The 20,043-nt window shown below is 43.9% G+C and overlaps 1 protein-coding gene across 1 annotated transcript in view; it reads left to right on the forward strand.

Annotated features, from left to right (window-relative positions):
* The window catches only part of NEXMIF (neurite extension and migration factor), a 643,807-nt gene that overhangs the window by 288,758 nt on the left and 335,006 nt on the right, over positions 1–20,043 (forward strand). Inside the window, exon 2 of the mRNA XM_075323862.1 lies at positions 18,108–18,168. The gene's annotated coding sequence lies outside the window, so the exon portion shown is untranslated. The remainder of the gene's footprint in view (positions 1–18,107; positions 18,169–20,043) is intronic.

Raw genomic sequence — 20,043 nt, forward strand, 5'->3', positions numbered from 1 at the left:
CCGGGTTATGAATATGGAGGACAACATGGCAGCAGGTTTATTAGTCCTATAGTGATAATCTCCTGATGATAAAATTGTGATTTTATAAAAAAAATGCAGCAAGCAGCCCAATAAATGACATTACTGGGAATCAGGGTTTCTCCCCCTATTTCTGGCTACTCTCAGATTAGGTGGCAAAAACTTTGTGACAGATTCCCTTTAACCCCTTCACGACTTGTGACGTATATTTATGTCATTGGCCGAGTCTCCGCTTTTGATGTTGACTCACACGCTGAGCTCACATTTTTCCCAGGACTGGACGGCTGGTTTAATCAGCCATCAAGAGCCTCTAACAGCCACGTGTGGATCAGAGATCTGCAGCTGTTACCCACGTGCTAACAGGAAGCGATCCCACCCATTGATCCCACCCATTGGCGCTCCTGTCACATGATCACGGGGCTCCGATGGCGTGTCATGACAGCTGGGGGTCAGCTGATGACCCCTGGGTCTGTCCCGACTGCGAGGTAGCATTCATAAGAAGTCATGATTTCTGCTGTACTGATGCTGATGCACTGCTCTGTATAGTACAAGCCATCACTAAGGGGACAAATAAACACAATAAAAAGAGGGGGAAAAATGTTTTTAAAAAATATGAAAAATAAACCCCATTCAAATCACCCCCCCCTCTTGCCCCATTAAAAAAAAAAATACACATATTTGTTATCACCACTTTCAGAAATGTCCAATCTATCAAATATAATTTTGCTAATAAAAATAAAAAATAATATTAAAAAAATATATAATATAATCTGATCTGTTAACAGCGTAATGGGCAAAAAAGAACCAAAACACCAGAATTACGGTTGTTTGGTCGCTGTAACATTGCAATGAAAGGCGATCAAAAGATCATATCTACCCCAAATTGGTATAATTAAAAATGTCAGCTCAAGGCACAGAAAATAATCCCTCACCCAGCCCCAGATACCACATCACCGGGGTGTGATAACATGGAAAGAGGGCCGACTGCGACTAGTCACAGGCCTAATTGGCATATGGAAAGTGAGGGTTAAAAATTGTGTTTTAAAACATTAGTGAATAGCGTTATACAGGGACGGTTAGGGAAGTAATTTGGGCAGACAGGTAACAATGCTGCTGGATTGGAGGGCATAGGGGGACCTGACAGCCTCCCTATAAGGCCTCTTTCACACGTCCTTGTCTCCAGTACGTGTTTGGTCCTTTTCCTCACGTACCGGAGACACGGGCACATATACCCCTTAAAATCAATGGGTCTGCGCTCACATGCGTGTTCTGCCATGGACCATGTGTACGTGTGGAGCATGCGTGTGTCCGTGTGCTCCACACGTCAACATGTTCGTTTTTCTCCGGCATCACCGGTGTCACACGGAATGCAAATGGACCACACTGAGGTGTTCCATGTGACACGCGCTGGAGAAAACACACGTGTTTGAGAAAATAAAGAAAAACTTTACTCACCTTCTCCAGCCCTCCTGTCTCTGCCGCTGCTGACACTTGCTTCCGACCGCTCATTGAATATTCACTTCACTGCGGCCGGAAGCAGCAGCAGCGGGGAGTCGGCAGGACCGAAGACCGAAGATCAGCACCACGGACAGCGACGCCAGAGACAGGTGAGCAGAAAGTTCACGGATAACACACGGCGAACACATGTAGGCCATAAACACGGCTCACGGAGGGAAAAACGCACCTCTGACACGTCCGTGAAAAACGTGTGTGGTTTTTCTCGAACGTGTGAAAAAGGCCTAAAACTGTATGACTTCCCAAGCGGCTTCCTAGTGTATGTGATGGTTTAGACTACAAAATGGAAGCTGTGACGCCCCCTAGTGACAGGAGCCGATGTATAGTAATATATGAAATATGGAGAGACCAGGACATGTGTACTCAGGACAATAACTGGGCCGAACCCGTAGCAACACCAAACTCTGATCTCGGTGGTTTTCACTGTATCCACCATATCCCTCATGTTGTTTTTGGACAAAAAAAGAGCAAGGATTAATTAAATATAGATATAAATGTCTGTTTACTGATAAGGGAATGAAAATGTGCTACCTTATTAATACCACATGACAGCAACATTAACCTGGCACCTCATTATCACTGCCGCTGCTTGACTACAAACTCGTACCATTAAAACAGTGAATTCTGTATTGATGCCATATGCCACACGGGTGCACTGTATCCCCTCACTGCCTTCTCTGCTGACATCCACCTTTCCATACATTGAATTCTTCGCTCTGCCCCTGGAGACGCTCCATTATCCGCCCTTGCCCTGTCAGCCCATGCACCTAATGCTGCCTCTGATTCTTTCACACTTGTCTACTTTAATATTGCACCACAAGACAAGTGAAAAATAGAAGGGGAAAGGACGTGAGGAAACAGCCGCAAATCTCAGGAAACAAGCTGCGGCCGGTGCACCGCCATGCAGAGCAGACAAAACCATGGCTGTCCTGCTATTAACCCCTGCTCTGCCCACGTGACCCGACAATCGCCTTTCGGTTGGATACGTGAACTACAAAGGCTCCAACACTCTTGTAAGGCAGAGACCATGATTTTCTGACTTTGCAGCAATTCTGCACTGTATCTGCCATGATTATCCAAAATCACAGCAAAAGGTGCCACAGTACACGGCTAAACAGGCGTATCCCGTTCACAAGCATTCATGTAAATGCTAACAATTAAAAGCAGAAAGACTATTTTTCTAGATCTTTCATAGTTTCATATATTAAGATTGCTCTTGGCATACATGGCAGGAATATCACAATCTTCGTCCTCAGAAATACAAAGAAAAACTATTTTCGGATTTTCAAGTCTTAAAGGGGTTTTCCCACAACAAAGTTAATTTTAAAATTAATTTAAATTAATAGATCTTGGAATAATAATAATTTCCACAATTGGATGTGTTTATATAAAATGTTCCTGTGCTGAGATAATCGTATATACGGTATGTGTCCCTGCTATGTGCTGTGTAATGGCCGTGTCTGACCGTACAGGGACATGGTCTGACAATACCACAGCTACCGGGCCGGAGAGGAGACAAGAGTATATTGACAGGACAGTATGGGATCACAAATTATTATTTCTGTGAGGTTAAACAGGTTTTTGTTTTGTTTTTTTAAACAACAGTTTAAAGAATTATTTGCTGTCCTGTGTTATAATGTTTGTATAGTATTTCTTATTCGCCCCCGGCCCAGGAGCTGTGTTATGATCAGACCATGTCCCTGTGTACAAATCACAGTCTCTCCAGGGAGGAAGGAGACAAACTCTAGCGCCACCCATTGGAAGTAGCAATCCTAAAAGTCAAAAGTGGCTTTTTAACAAGCCTTTTCATATGACTAAGGCGGGCTTTGCACACTACGACATCGCAGGTGCGATGTCGGTGGGGTCAAATTGAAAATGACGTACTTCCGGCATCGCATGCGACGTCGTAGTGTGTAAAGGTTCGATGATACGATTAACGAGCGCAAAAGCGTCGTAATCGTATCATCGGTGCAGCGTCGGCGTAATCCATAATTACGCTGACGCGACGGTCAGATGTTGTTCCTCGCTCCTGCGGCAGCACACATCGCTGTGTGTGAAGTCGCAGGAGCATGGAACATCTCCTACTGGCGTCACCGTGGCTTCCGTAGGTTATGCGGAAGGAAGGAGGTGGGCGGGATGTTTACATCCTGCTCATCTCCGCCCCTCCGCTCCTATTGGCCGCCTGCCATGTGACGTCGCAGTGACGCCGCACGACCCGCCCCCTTAATAAGGAGGTGGGTCGCTGGCCAGAGCGACGGTCACAGGGCAGGTGAGTGCATGTGAAGCCGGCGTAGCGATAATTTTCGCTGCGCCAGCTTTCACAAGATATTGTACCTGTAACGGGGGCGGGGACTATCGCGTGCGACATCGCAGCATTGGCTTGTGATGTCGCAACGTGCAAAGCCCGCTTAAGGATTTATGCCAGATCAGAACCCCAATTTACAGACACAGTGTTTTGGGGGGATTGCCCCTCGTCAGTGCAAAGTATGGGTAACTGATCTGGCTTATGAGAAGCTATAGTGGGGAACACAGTGGCGCTAGAGTTTGTCTCCTTTCTCCCTGGAGACACAATTTGAATATTTCTCAGACAGGCATTGCAGCTGTAAGTCCCCTCACTGACAGCCGGACTGGTTTGTCAGGTCTCCTCAAGGAGAATAGTCTTCCCCGTGGTCCTGTACGGTCAGACACGGCCATTGCACAATACATAGCAGGGTCACACACACACATATATATATATATATATATATATATATATATATATATATTTATATTTAAGAGTACCTTGGTGTGAGAGCGTTTTGCAAGACAAGCAAAGCTGTTTACAAATTTGTAACTTGGTTTAAGAGCAATGCTTTGCAATAAGAGCAAATCCTCACCGTGCACACGTCTGGTTCTGTCCTTTCTCCACGCTCTGACCCGCTCTGGAGGTAACTTTCTGTCCATATGTACTGTATACAGTATACCATTGTACAGTACAGTATATACTATATAGCATGTCTATCAATTTGCATTTGTGGATACAGTATTGTACTTTCTTTCTGATAACCAGTGCAGCACATTGCTTGTACTGTATCTCCCGCACACCAACAATTCTATTGTAAGCAAACGTACAGTTTAATTTGTCCTACATGTTTTTTTACTGTACAGTATTTTGTATTAGTGTAATGTAATAATTTTATATGAATACAGCACATTATTTTGTATTACTGTAATAAATTTGAATAGTACAGTAAATATTTATTTTTGGGTTGGGGAACGAATTGTCTGTGTTGCAATTATTTCCTATGGGAAAATTCGCTTTGATATAAGATTAACTTGGTTTAAGAGCACAGTCCTGGAACGAATTATGCTCGTAATCCAAGAATCCACTGTATATATATATAAATAGATATATATATATATATATATATATATTTATTTATTTATCTCAGCATGGGAACATTTATTTAAACACATCCAATTGTGGAACTTATTATTATTCTAAGATCTATTGATTAAAGTCAACCTTAAAATTATCTTTGATTGTGAGAAAACCCCTTTAAAGAGAACCTGTGACAATTGGATGATTTCACACGTTGGGTTTTAGCAGCATTAAACCGCTGCATCTACTTTATATACTTGCTGTAAATCATTAGAAAAATGTGAAAAGTATCACTGCGTACACAAAGTACACTTTCTCTTGTTTTTTCCTAACTTTATGAAGTTGGTAAGCCAAACTTCTTAAGTAATGTTTACACTGCGTCTTTTTCCGGGGGGTCTAAAACATCCATTTTTCAAACAGGACACACACCAGAAATTGCTCCTTTACTTGTTCTCTGGAGTGTTGTAAACCGGAGTCTTTTTTTAGCGTTCTCCAAGACCTTGTTCAACCTCTTTTGAACATTTTTATTTAAAGCAGAGGAATAATTTAGCATCTTTTTACTGCGATTTTCTGGATTTTTTTAACTCTATTAACCAATACTAGAGGATTTTTAAGTAAAACCGCTGACAAAATCCTCAAATAGATGCGCTGGTGTCTTCCAGGCGTCTTTTTATCCTTCCCATTGACTTCTGTTGTAATGTATTGAGCGTCTTCCCAGTTGGAAATACTACTTTTTTTTAGTTTTTAAAGGGAACCTGTCATCAGAAATTTTGCTTTAAACCTAAAAGTTTCCCCCTCTGCAGCTCCTGGGCTGCATTCTAGCAGGTTCCTGTACTTTTTGTGGCCCCTTTTAAACCAAATTAAATATTTTATCAACTTGTACCTTTTGCTATGTAAATTTTGTAAATCGTCCATGGGGGCGGGCTCTCTGCTGACCGTTGCTGTTCCTCCAGCAGATTTATGCTGCCCCCCAACACTGAATTTCATATCTCAGGACGCCGCCCCTGGGCGCCCGTGGTCCCGCGCATGCGCTGTGCGACTGTAGCGGGACTGTGCACTGTGTGCACGTGTGACCGCTGGTGACGTTTTGCGCAGGCACGAGGTTATGGGTGGCGCTGTGAGTGTCATCAGCAAGTGCCGCCCATAACCTCGTGACCGCACTTTCCCCTCTTCCTCCAGCGATCTGCGCAAGCGCTTGCTGGCCAGATGACCCAACGTCACCTCTTTCCCATCTTGCCCTGCTGCAGGGTAAGATGGGAAGGAGGTGACGTCGGGTCATTTGGCCGGCGAGCGCTTGCGCAGAACGCTGGAGGCAGTGGGGGAAAGCGCGTCCACGAGATTATGGGCGGGCACTTGCGATGCAATAACAGCGCCGCCCGTAATCTCGTGCTTGTGACACACGTCACCAGCGATCCTGGCGTGGGCGGCACCTCGGGCACAGTGGGCGGCGTCCTGATGGATGAAATGGAGCGTGGGGGGACGGCGTCAATGTGCTGGAGGAACAGCAATGGTCAGCAGAGAGCCCGCCCCCATGGACGATTTACAAAATTTACATAGCAAAAGGTACAAGTTTATAAAGTATTTAATTTGGTTTAAAAGGGGCCACAAAAAGTACAGGAACCTTGCTAGAATGCAGCCCAGGAGCTTCAGAGAGGGAAACTTTTAGGTTTCAAGCTAAATTTCTGATGACAGGTTCCCTTTAAATGTTTTGTGTCTTTTAAAGCATCAAATGTTTAAAATATGTTTTTAAGCCTAAAAATATGAACAGCAAGTCTATTTCCCATACAAATTTCTAGAACTTTTCTTTTGATCGTTTTGTTAGCGCTATTTACGCCATTTTGTGAGTGGGCCTGAAAAAGACAGCGTGAACATACCTGTGCTCCAACTTCAATACGATGTTACGATGTTGTTCCTCGTTCCTGCGGCAGAACACATCGCTGTGTGTGAAGCCGCAGGAGCGAGTAACATCTCCTACCTGCGTCCTGCGGCTCATGCCGGCAATGCGGAAGGAAGGAGGTGGGCGGGATGTTTACGTCCCGCTCATCTCCGCCCCGCCTCTTCTATTGGCCGCCTGCCGTGTGACGTCGCTATGACGCCGCACGACCCGCCCCCTTAATAAGGAGGCGGTTCGCCGGCCAGAGCGACGTCGCAGGGCAGGTGAGTGCATATGAAGCTGCCGTAGCGATAATGTTTGCTACGGCAGCTATCACCAAAATATCGCAGCTGCGACGGGGGCGGGGACTATCGTGCACGGCATTGCAGCATCGGCTTGCGATGTCGTAGTGTGCAAAGTGCCCCTAAGTATGTGTGCAGGAGAGACTAGTATTCAATTAAGTCACCTATGCACCATTCATTCACCTGACGAAGGCCAATGTGGTATAAATTAGGATTTCTTTATTTATACTGCTTGGGATATTGCAGCAGGTGTTGCATTTGATATTTACAATTAAATCCTGTGGGTGTAGTATGCCAATAACTATGTACAGTATATTATGAGCTTTCCCAGAATTTAACAAGCTAAAAACAAATGCGAATAGAGCCATAATATGTATAAATACAGGGATATTTGTGTACTTTGGGCTTTTCTGAAAAAGGTGTTGCTGAGTTCCTATTAAAATAGTGAAGCGAGCATGTCTCTAGTCTCATTCCACTCTTCCGCCATGTGTTAGAAGAGCTAAATAGGGATAGAAGACTAGGATTATAGCAGAGAATTTCAGTTTCACCTCCCCACATTCACACATTCCAAACAGCAGAGTGCCAAATCAATATGAGAAAGCAAGAAAAAAAAGAAAAAAGGAAAACATAACTCATATTGCAATAACACTTTTTAGATTTTTGCCTCCCCGCCGAGCACAGACGGGACCAGAGTTTTGAAAAAGCAGATGGGGTTGTTGCGCAAGTTTATAAGCTCTCGGCTGCAGACTGAGCCGAGAAAAGTACTGATGTAAAGCTGGAAATGAATGAGTGTATCTTATCAGACCAGCAGAAGAATGCTTCAGCTACATTGTCATCCCTCCAGGACCCCCTCAGGCACCACGGCCCAGATCATCTGCCACTTCTGTACCCTCTAAAGTTACTCTTTACGTCATCTCTCTCAACTACCCCAAATATAACCTAGATCAGATAGCCTGCAATGAAATTATTTTTATTTTATACAGTACCACATAATATAACTTATAAATGTATTATCTATCCTAAAAAAATTAAGAAATGTATGAATCGCTTCCTATTCCTACTTTGTCTCATAAGACAATTGAAACTGAGAAACATATAAAGAAGTCTCTGTGTCTCAGGAGCTTAGACATGTCACCTCCTTGTGACTGTCTTCTGTCTGGCCGTAAGACAACTGGCTGCAGCAGATGCCTCTGTGCTGTGCCTTATCTGCATTTGGACATACAATTGCTAAGAGCTGCCCCAAAGCGGAAGGAATCGTACTTTAGTTTGCTACAAGGCAAAGATGGAACTGATGCGCATTAACCTCTTTGTTCTCTGCAGTATTTTTTCAATTCTGATTGTTTCAGGATCATGTAAAATTGCAGGAGGGCTATATTTGTGTTTAATTTAAACATTAATTTCTAAGTCTAGCGTTTCTTTATTAGCTCCAGTTAAAATATCAATATTACCAGTAGTTGCTATATTTTAACATTCCATCTTAAAGCAACACTCCAATGTTTTCTCTTATTGCATTGCTGGGGTGATACATTAAATGTAAGTCCCCTACCCTAAGGGGTACTTTGCACACTACGACATCGCAAGCCGATGCTGCGATGCCGAGTGCGATAGTCCCCGCCCCCGTCGCAGCAGCGATATCTTGTGATTGCTGCCGTAGCGAACATCACTACGGCAGCTTCACATGCACTCACCTGCCCTGCGACGTCGCTCTGGCCGGCGACCCGCCTCCTTCCTAAGGGGGCGGGTCGTGCGGCGTCACAGCGACGTTACACGGCAGGCGGCCAATAGGAGCGGAGGGGTGGAGATGAACGGGACGTAAACATCCCGCCCACCTTCTTCCTTCCGCATTGCATCCGGGAGGCAGGTAAAGAGATGTTACTCGCTCCTACGGCTTCATACACAGTGATGTGTGCTGCCGCAGGAACGAGGAACAACATCGTACCGTCGCTGCTGCGAAATTATGGAAATGTCGGACCCTACACCGATCATTCGATAACAACGCTTTTGCGCTCGTTAATCGTATGTAAAAGGATTCACACACTGCGATGTCGACAGCGACGCCGGATGTGCGTCACTTTCGATTTGACCCCACCGACATCGCACCTGCGATGTTGTAGTGTGCAAAGTACCCCTTAGACTTGTACTCACCTTAGGCTTCATCTTCTATAGCGGCTGCTTTGGTCAGTCTCCGATGATTTGTGACCTGCCGGCAGATCAAGTGTTTCATGGAGTGTGCTGGAGCTAACAAATCCAATACAAGTCTATGAGAACCTGGTACTTACTCTCATAGAGATACATTGAGCACTTGACTTATAGACAACCAGAAGTTTCGGGGAAAAGATGCCACAGGATTGGAGCTGCGTCGGTAAAAGGTGAAGGGAGAGTATATCACAGGGGGCTTAGATTTAAAGTGCCACTCCAGAGATGAAACCACCCCCCTGGAATGGTGCTTTAAGAACCCATATACATGGCTCCATAGTCATTATTAGTCTGGTTCTTTGAGATGGCTAGTTTGGCGCTATTGGATTGGTAGCCTTCAGCCAGCTAGATTCAGACAGCCAAGAGAGTTGATTTTGAGTTGATAATTTCTTGTCCATTCCTTCCGAAGCTATCCTTTCAGTGCTTTTCGGGAGCCTCGAGTAGAGTAAAGGCCCAGTCACACACAACGACTTACCAGCGATCCCGACAACGATACTTCCTGATAAGGATCGCTGGTAAGTCTCTGGGAGGTCGCTGGTGAGATGTTACACAGTCAGATCCTACCAACGACTCAGTAACGATAAAGGTTGCAGTAGCGACCTGTATAACGTTCTCTGCTGTCATTGGGACCCTGTCACACAGCGTCAAACATAGCGATGCGTCCTGCCCAGCAGGACATCGCCTTTGAAGAAAATGGTCCAAGACATTCAGCAACGACCGGCGACCTCACAGCAGGGGCCAGGTTGTTGCTGGATGTCACACACAGCGACATCGCTAGCAAGATCGCTGTTGCGTCACAAAAAACGTGACTCAGCAGCGATGTCACTAGCGATGTCGCTTAGTGAGACGTGGCCTTAACAGAATTGTTAGGTGAATTGTCTTTGCGTGGTAGTGGCATTTCAGACGAATTTGAAATAGCAAACAACCAAAGTAGAATTTTCAATAAAATGCCCATGTGAATGGAGAAAAAAAGCCTTGTGTAATTTGTGGATTAGTGGATGAGTACAAGTAGATAAGTAGAAGAGATTTGCAGCCTTAGAAAATGTTTCTGTAGAGTTAAATTGCCAAATATTGAAAAAAAAAAATGCTTTAAGTGATGAGGATTTCTACACATTCAATGGGGCTAAACTACTTGTGTCAGACATCTGGCCTAATTAAAGGGGTTGTCTGGCCTTAGGATACAAATCTGCACTTACTCTATGTGACTACAAACTTGTGAATCCTCACATCACGGTCACTGGGTGCTATAAGGATTCTCAAGTTCCGGCACTAGGAGCAGGGGATCATCTAACTGCAAGTATACATTCAGACTAGATGTATCCGCTCTCAATACAATTACGTTCAGTGGTCTCTGCAAATGTCCAGTCTGCATGTGACTGCAATATATGCAAGTTATATTCTTGTGGTCAGATTGCCACCGCTCCTAGTAACGGCACCAAGGATTCCTGAAAGCTCACAGTTTGTACAATGTGAGGATTCACAAGTCCGCAGTCATATAGAGTAACTGAAGACTTGTAGCCTAAAGCCCGCTTTACACGCTACAATATATCTTACAATGTGTCGGCGGGGTCACGTCGTAAGTGACGCACATCCGGCATTGTATGGTACATTGTAGTGTGTAACAGCTATGTGCGATTGCGATTGAACGTTAAAACGTAAAACGTTAATCGCATACACGTCGTTGAATCCTGCCGAATTAAACGTCAGGTTGTTCAATGTTCCCGAGGCAGCACACATCGCAGTGTGTGACACCCCAGGAACGATGAACAGATTTTACCTGCCTCCCGCGGCTCCAGCCGGCAATGCGGTAGGAAAGAGGTGGGCGGGATGTTTACGTCCCGCTCATCTCCGCCCCTCCGCTTCTATTGGCCGGCTGCCGTGTGATGCTGAACGTCCCTCTGACTCCAGGAAGTGGACGTTCGCCGCCCACAGCTAAGTCGTATGGACGGGTAAGTACCTGTGACGGGGGTTAATCGTTTGTGCGGCACGTTCAACAAATTGAATGTGTCGCACATACGATGGGGGTGTTGCAAATCGCATACGATATCGTATGCGAAATTGCAGCGTATAAAGCAGGCTTAAGCCTGGACAAACCCTTTAATGTCAAAAAAGCTGTCTTTCATTTTTTTTAAACATTTATTATGTCTTAGACATATTGTAGACACATTTTGGGCATGCTCAACAAAGGTGCATGACTTACTAAAAAGTGAGCGGAGAAGAGGGCTTAACCTAAATTGTGTCCCATATGCCAATTATTGTTGGATGTTAGTGGTAGGAAAATAAGCCAACTAACAAGTGGTGCAACATCAGAGAAGAGACTAAAGATTCTCCAGATTTATTGACCAGCAAGAGCCGCGGTAATACATGTGGCACATCTTAAGACTGTCTAGCCATAGTTTACACTGTCTAATAGGTAGTCAGGTTTAGTACATCAGGTCCACTGTGTCTGTAGATGTCAGGGACAGTCAGTCAGTGTGTGCAGACTCTTACGGTCATACTTATTATATCTATACGTGTTTCGACTGGAAAACAAATTGTCATGCGAAGAATACAAATATTCTGGCAAAGAGAAGGAAGCCAGTGACCTTTTGATCAGGCTCCTGCCTCTTAATGCACAACTTCAGACCGCCTAGTGCTAAACAAAATACAAAATCTGCATTTCCAACCCACTGACAGATGCAATATGGGAGTCGGCTCCTCACAGAGGGAGGGCGAGTGTTAGAATGCTTAGGGGGAGGTCAGGAGAAGAATGCGCATTTAGCTGTACACCAGATCTTCATAGAATTAACCCTTGCTGATTTCTTTTATAAGAAAATCATTGAAAACTGAATTGTTATTTGTAATACAAGGTCTGGTCATGCAAAACTACCTGACAGTCATTTGCCTAGTGATTCTTCAGTAGGCATGAGTTTACTGACATTGTGATGTGTTTATCCACCATCCATTAATATTTTTTTTAATCTACTATATAAAGACGAGAGCATACAGATAACTCGGGGGGTATTGGAATCACACGGGGGGGGGGGGGGTGGTATTGGAATAACATCACTGATTTTTAGCTAGAGTGGTATGTATTGTGGTCATATTAGTATCTTCCAAAATGCTCTCCATTCAAAGCTTAAGGGTGCATGCCCACGATCATGGCCTGCTGCATCCTGGATGTGGCGGATCCTGACCTGGGCAACGAGTCTCCTCCACAGGAGACTGCAGATATTCATGCCCACAATCTGGGATCGGGCAGTTGCGGTCTCTCCTGTGCTCCCTACGGAGGACACTTGCGACTCCGCAGCAAACTATTGGCATGTTGCTGCTTGGAAAGCCGCACCACAGGTCAAGTTTTTGCTGAAGCAGAGACAAGCACAGTCGGCACGGGATTTAATCCATCCACTGTGCTTGTACTGTACAACACATCATTTTGGATGCAGCAAAAACACGCTGCATCTAAACCGCTACAAACACTGATCATGGGTATGCACCCTAATGGCAACACTGGTGACAGTATGTATTTAGTGTTTTAGTATGTCCGAATGCATGAAACGGGTTTTCTGGAACTTAAGTATTGATGACCTGTCCGAAGAAACTAAAGCAGCTGATTGATGGGAATGCCTGGTAATGAACCTCCACCAATGTATTATTGATGTCTTATCCACAGAAGACTTTTCCTAGTCCAATATCATTAGGTATAGTGGCTGTTAATGTAGTTGGTCATGATAATCAGTACGCCCAACGCTTATATAACCCTATGGCTAGTGTGGGCCCTCGTCTCCTGACATCTCTTTGCTTCTTCTTAAGTTGCTCTTTTGTTGGGAGTCAGAATCTAATACTCGATACTTCTACACAAGGAATCTGGATGTGGCTGGCTTCCACTTTATACTCAATACAATAGAATCAGTACTGAATCATATTGCTGGAATTAATATATTTGGTTTTGTTACATAAATACCAACGTGTTTAAATCCCATACTAGAATCTTTATTGGGCATAAAAAAAAACATTCATTACAGATATTTATACAAAAAAGGCAGGTGACAAAGTTGTAAATGGAAAAATGGTAAACATATGTGTAAAAGACAAATTAATATTCACATTGTCAAATCTTATAAAACTATACACCAGCGTAAGGGGGGCTTTACACGTTGCGACATCGCTTCCGGAATATCGTCGGGGTCACGTCGTGTTAGTGACGCACATCCGGCGCCGGTAGCGACATTGCAACGTGTAAATCCTAGGTGCGACGATAAACGATCACAAAAGCGTCGAAAATCGGTGATCTGTGTAGCGTCGTTCATTTTCATAATGTCGGGTCAACCGCAGGTACGATAATGTTTGTCGTTCCTGCAGCTCCACACATCGCTGTGTGTAAACCCGCAGGAGCGACAAACATCTCCTTACCTGCATCCCGACGGCAATGCGGAAGGAAGAAGGTGGGCGGGATGTTATGTCCCACTCATCTCCGCCCCTCCGCTTCTATTGGCCGGCCGATTGGTGACGTCGCTGTGACGCCGAACGCACCTCCCCCTTGAAGGAGGGATAGTTCGGCAGTCACAGCGACGTTGCCGAGCAGGTATGTACGTGTGAAGCTGCCGTAGCGATAATCTTCGCTACGGCAGCAATCACAAGATATCGCATGTGCGGCGGGGGCGGGTGCTATCACGCTGGACATCGCTAGCAATTGCTAGCGATGTCGCAACGTGTAAAGCCCGCCTAAGTGTACACTTAAAAACTACATTAAAAAACCCACTGTAATGTAAAAAAAAAATCACCTCATTCAGACCTCTGTGTTTCATGTACGTGTTCTATCCGTGATTTTCCTGGATAGAACACATACCCATCTACTTCAATTGTGCAAGTTTTTTACGGACTGCAAAAATCATGGAGACGTGTGTGTTCTTCTAGTATCATGAATATAAAATTCCAGTACAAGTCTATGGAGTCATAAAAATCTCATTGAGCACACGGATGTCATTGTCAAGGTCAGAATGACGATGATGATGAGACTCAAAGGATCTCTCGATATCCGGCTGCTGTTTCTAATTAAAAATGTCATGTGTGCACACGAGAATAAATAACTGCACAGCAAGTCAGTTATATCTATCTCCATGACTGGCTCTTGACCAAGTGTGTTTTTTATTGTTTGAAAGAAACTCTAGACCGAGCAGTAAGGGGGTGTAAACAAACGTTTTAGTCCAATCAGGTATCGTAGGTCAGGGCTTCATGACGTAGAGAGATCTGCATATCCCCCTTGGATTGGTCAGTCCAGGCTCCAGGAATTTCTTTGTCCATCTGTCTTGGGTGTAGAACAGGAAATAGCAGCCATCTTTACAACTACATGTGGTGGTATATACTGTGTCTAAGGAAAATACACTGAATATGCAATATACATATATACATGTTAGTAAGAAACAAAAGCATTCACAAATATGTGAGTTAGTTCACATCTACTGAACTATATAACTGAGTCTATGAAATGGCTGAATTAAGTATTTTTGGATACTCAATTCTTTATCCTCAACATCATCAGCGTGCAGTCCATGTATTGTCCATGCTTAACACTGTACCTATAGGAAATGCTTTGTGAGTTATATATTTATTTATCCATACGTGAAAAACACATCTGACTCTGATGAAACACTGATGGAATTTAGATCCAAACCCTAATGACACTCTTACCATTTTTATATATTTTTTTTTTCCATACGTGAAAAACACTGACATCTGAATAAATCAGATTGCAAACTGTATTAGACTATGAGTCATGAAAGCAATCAAAAGGGCTACGATATTAGGCCTCATTCAGATCTCATTTTCTTCACCTATAAGGAAACCTGACTGATTTTTTTCAGCCAAAGCTTCATCCAAGTGTCATCTAAGTTTGATGTGAGTTTCATCAGTTTTTCTTGTGAAAAAAGATCTCTATTCTTTTCCTATCTAGCAGTTGTGAGCGAAATACACGCCTTCTATGCCATTGGAACTCCAAATTAATAAGATTTTGTTTTACATGCACTTGGGAAATCATTGCAGTACACACATTGTGAGGTGTACTGAAGGTTTCTGCTTTATTACATCATGTGACCAGTTTATATAGTATCCCAAACAAAGAAATAACTTCTCAGAACTATGCACTAATAAGAGCCACAGAGGTGTGTATAGAAATGTGAAACTTCCCCACCCATGAGTGTTAGCCGAGCCCTATAACATCATTCAGTTATAAGGCAAGATGGTTTCTCTAAGAAAAAAATGGATTGTATTCTCTCTCACAGTCCATGAAAATCGGCAATTCACATATCTGTGCTCCGTGTAAAATCGTAGAAACGTGTCCGATTTCAAGTATCGGATCAAAATCGGCAATGCAAGACTATGAGTCTGTGAAAAAAATTGGACAGCACTCAGATGCCATCCAAGTTTGCTCCCATTTTTTCCACCAACCCATTGACTTACATGGCTGAGTTATGGAAGTAACTCAGGCATGTCACAATTTTTTTCCTCAAACGGCCCCATAGATTAACGTTGATCCGAGTGTGATCTGATGTTTTGTTGAATCACCCTCTTACTGGAAAGACTGTTGTCATCACTTACCCTTAACGGAACTCTAAACATTTCCTGTCTTTGCATGAGGTGTAACGCAATGTGCACATTTCAGAAAGGGTGAAAATACTGTTTGTGTATATATACATGTACGAGTAAAAAAAAGAAATCATGGTAATACTAAAAAAAAAATAAGAAAGTCAATAAAAACTGATACTTATTTTTTATATGTAAGTTAAATTTAGCATATCAATAGTATGTTCAAAGTGGGTTTCCACTCTTTGCTTTTATTTATCATAAGACCTGAGTATACAGTAGTATCAAAATAATAACCATCACACATTCACCTATCAAATCCCCACTGCTCCTCTTTACCACTGGTTCAGGATTTTCTCTCCTGTCACGATACTTGCATCTGCAGGTTACATCTTTTATTTGAGTGGTTTTACTTGCTGAAGCTGAAAGGGTTGAGGACTTTTTCCCTGCTGGATGAGATTACTCTTAAGGGGGCTTTACACGTCGTTTGGTCGTCGGGGTCAAGTTGTTAGTAACGCACATCCGGCGTCATTAACGATATCGCAGCGTGTGACACTGACCAGCGACCTTAAGCGACCTCAAAAATGGTGAAAATCGTTCACCATGGAGAGGTCGTCCCAAACTCAAAAATCGGTAAGGGTTGTTTATCCAGGTGGTTCATCGCTCATGCGGCAGCATACATCGCTATGTGTGACACCGCAGGAGCGAGGACCGCCTCCTTACCTGCCGCCGGCCGCAATGCGGAAGGAAGGAGGTGGGCGGGATGTTACGTCCTGCTCATCTCCGCCCCTCCGCTTTGATAGGCCGGCCGCTTAGTGACGTTGCGGTGACGTCGCTGTGATGCCGAACGTCCCTCCCCCTTGAAGGAGGGATTGTTCGGCAGTCACAGCGACGACGACGACCAGGTAAGTATGTGTGACGCTCCTGTAGCGATAATGTTCGCTACGGCAACGATCACAAACAATCGCATGCGCGACGGGGGCGGGTACTTACACGCTCGCTATTGCTACAAATTGCTAGCGATATCGCTACCGTGTAAAGCCCCCTTTAGCCTTAATCACAGCTACAGCATTTTGTCATCACGTCCTTTCTCTACATATACCCACTCCAGGCTTTACTCCATGCTGGTAATAGATTCTTTATCCTGATCATGTTGAAAGAGCTCATCTCTACATAGCTGTGGTGTAGTTTCAGTTGCAGCTGCAAAGTTTCCAGTTGAAGAAACTTCGCCGTGCTTTTTGATGTGTCTTTCCCCACCCATTTGTCTTGCCTTTTTCGTGTTGTTTTATTGTAGTAGTGGGAACACTGTCTCGCTGACCTTCTCACTAGCCAGAATAAGTTCAGGGTCAGTGAGGGCCTAGGAACGTGACGGCGCATGGGGGAAGGACTGTTCAAGAAGTGTTTGGGGAGTGCAGGGATTAATCACAGGTGAGTGTGAGGTGGTGACCCCTCTACCTATCACCAGAGCCTTTCTTAAAATCTTTCCTGGTTTTCCCTCTATTTTTCGCCACACACCAGGCATTCTGTTGCCTCTGTGTGACATCTCTTTGATGTTTACTATTTCGACACTTCGGCTTCAACACTATTTGCACATTTGGGCTATGTATTAAGTAAAATAAAAGGATGGAAAACCCCTTTAACTGCATTATTAGGTAAAATGTCATTTAGAGGTCTGGGAACTATGTGCCATAACCCATGTTGTAGCTGTCGCGATGCTTATATTGATTTCCAGCCAACTTCTCCAGATATCGACATAACGACCAAACCGCTGCACAGAACTTAACTTTTTGTAGAGAAAATGCTCTTTAAAAAAGAACAGATGCCGAAAGGAGGCATACAATGCCACGTCTCATCTATCACTACTCCTACGTCCTTCCTATTGACTTGCATTCAGACAGATGGATGGGGATGCCTATACACAAAACACTCCTAAAAAAGTCAGATCACCATAAATACAGGGCAATTTCCATTCTCATTCAAGAGACGCAATAGGTCAAAATATTTCCATCAGCAGGAACTTCACATAAGAATGGCTTGTAATAAAAATAATTTGTAGCTGATAACTTGACATTGTTTCAGACCAAGATAGGGACGGGAAGATAAAAGATAAATACAGAGCAACTGATGCTTCTGATCTGCAATTACCATGTCAGCTTTCCCAGCAGTGATTAGAAAGTGTGAGCGCGCAGCCTGGAATTCTGTCCCCACCTGTGTGTTTTCTGCTTCTCTCTAGAGAGCAGGTGCACTCACTAAACCATTACTTCTTCTTATTTTTGTGTAGGTTCCACAGTCCACGTTGAGGAGGAAGAGGAGCGAAATCGAATGGGTCCTCTTAGCCACAGGTAAGGAGAAAAATAACTTCTTATTTAACAATACACTTAATCATTTCTAATAAAATCCATAATCCCATTAGCATTTTTCATTGTTCAGAACTTTTATCATGTTTTATGCTATAATGCGCTGTGACTCTCCAATAAATAACGGGATTAGTGGCAGCACAGACATATAAAAGATAAGTGGTAGTTGTTTGGGAAATGGGAAAAATAAACATTCCTGTCGATTTACCATAAGATTATTCCAATTTCTTGATTGTACCTTTTTGTTAAAGAAAGCAATAATAAGTGGCTGCTGAAATTAGTTTTAAGCGGGCTTTACACGCTGCGATGTCGAGCGCGATAGCACCCGCCCCCGTCGTACGGCCGATATGTGGTGCCGTAGCAAACATTATTGCTACAGCAGCGTCACACGCACATACCTGGTCAGCGACGTCGCTGTGATGCTGAACAAACCGCCCCCTTAGAAAGGAGGCGGTTCGGCGGTCACAGCGACGTCGCTGACCATGTATGTGCGTGTGACGCTGCCGTAGCGATAATGTTCGCTACGGCAGTGATATCAGCAGCGTCACTGAACTGCCGCCCAATAGAAAAGGAGGGGAGGAGATGAGCGGCCGGAACATGCCGCCCACCTCCTTCCTTCCTTCTTTTCCGGTGGAAGGAGGTAAGGAGATGGTTGTCGCTCCTGCGGTGTCACACATAGTGATGTGTGGTGCTGCAGAAGCGACGAATCACTTCACTACTGTGCAGAAAACGATATTTTGTTTTAGGACGACCTCTCCATGACCACTGATTTATCCCTCTTTTGCGATCGTTTACGGTCGCTCAGAGGAGTCACACGCTGCGATCTCGCTAACGAGGCCAGATGTGCTTCACAACCACCGTGACCCTGACGATATCTCCTTAGTGATATCGCAGCGTGTAAAGCCCCCCTTATTCTTAATCATGCCAAAATATCAGTAATTGGAAAGAATTCTTTTTGTCATTACTCTCTGGACAAAATTTACTAGATCAAAAACACTTTCGTATTTTAAGAAGTACATCGTATCCATGAAAATCGGATAATAAATGGATGATCAGTCTGGGTTCCAATTATTTTTTTGTGCACCCATAGACTTGAGTGGGTAAATCTCATCCAAAATATGGAAGAGACTAGTATACGCTGGAAATTTTTTAACGTGAAAATTTGGTCCATGTAAAAAACAAACAGCTCCACTGTATAACATTGGTCCTACTGCTGTCAGTTATTCCTATGGACAGCACTTGGACCAAAAATTCGGTTGTGTAACCGTGGCCTCACAGAAAGAGACATCTGCATCAGGATGGTTATTTCAGTAACTTGCATGAATGTAAATGGAGAGCATAAGTTCTTCTCGCGTTTGTGTGTGTTTCCTCAATGTTTTCTAGTTTACTATCACGCTTCAAAGACAAACTGATAGGGAATGTACAAAGTAGAGCATTTAAGTAGAAGTATGCAATGGTGCTTTCGTCGTCTAAAACAATTTATTGAAACAAAAGCTAATAAAAGAGTGGGTATAACCCCCCCTAATAAAAATGTCAAAGTCTGAATAACTTGTCATGTGACCTTGATCATCAATTACAGCTGACAATGATGTCCCATGCTGTTCACAAGTAGAGTTATTGTCTGCTGAGGCATGGCGTCCCACTTTTCTTGAAGGGTGGCCATCAAGTCATTGAGGTTGTGAGGTACAGAGTTATGAGCCTCTACACAGCGACTCAGCTGAACCCATAGGTTTTCTATGGGATTAAGATCTGGGAAAAGTGCAGGCTGCTCCATTTGAGGTGCCCCAGTCTCCAGCAGCCGTTTCCTAATTATGCGACCTTGATGTGCTGGAGCATTGTCGTCCATGAAGATGAAATTAG

Source organism: Anomaloglossus baeobatrachus, chromosome 9 (assembly GCF_048569485.1).
Source record: "Anomaloglossus baeobatrachus isolate aAnoBae1 chromosome 9, aAnoBae1.hap1, whole genome shotgun sequence".
NCBI classification, from domain to species: Eukaryota; Metazoa; Chordata; class Amphibia; order Anura; family Aromobatidae; genus Anomaloglossus; species Anomaloglossus baeobatrachus.